Source organism: Apaloderma vittatum, unplaced genomic scaffold (assembly GCF_000703405.1).
Source record: "Apaloderma vittatum isolate BGI_N311 unplaced genomic scaffold, ASM70340v1 scaffold29568, whole genome shotgun sequence".
NCBI lineage: Eukaryota > Metazoa > Chordata > Aves > Trogoniformes > Trogonidae > Apaloderma > Apaloderma vittatum.
In genome coordinates this window covers 5,457-5,841 of record NW_009729533.1, presented here as the reverse complement: position 1 = coordinate 5,841, position 385 = coordinate 5,457, and the positions used below count along the sequence as shown (strand labels likewise).

At 58.2% G+C, this 385-nt stretch overlaps 1 protein-coding gene across 1 annotated transcript in view; it reads left to right on the top strand.

The window, feature by feature from the left end:
- EPHX2 (epoxide hydrolase 2, cytoplasmic) overlaps positions 1 to 385 on the top strand; it is a gene marked incomplete at its 3' end in the record, with an annotated part of 6,030 nt that overhangs the window by 621 nt on the left and 5,024 nt on the right. The window lies entirely within an intron of this gene.

The window sequence follows — 385 nt, the reverse complement described above, 5'->3', positions numbered from 1 at the left end:
GGTTAGTCCCACCATGGAGCCCCTGGTTGGTCCTACCATGAGGTCCTGGTCAGTCCCACCACAGAGATCCCTGGTTGGTCCCACCATGAGGTCCTTGTTGGTCCCACCACAGGGGTCCCTGTTCAATCCCACCACAGGGGTCCTTGGTTGGTCCCACCACAGGGTTCCCTGGTCAGTCCCACCATGAAGTTCTGGTTGGTCCCACCATGAGGTCCTGGTCAGTCCCACCATGAGATCCTAGTCAGTCCCACCACAGAGATCCCTAGTTGGTCCCACCACAAAATCTTTGTTGGTTCCACCATGGGAGTCCCTGGTCAGTCCCACCAGAGGGATCCCTGGTCAGTCCCACCATGAGGTCCTGGTCAGTCCAACCACAGAGATCCCT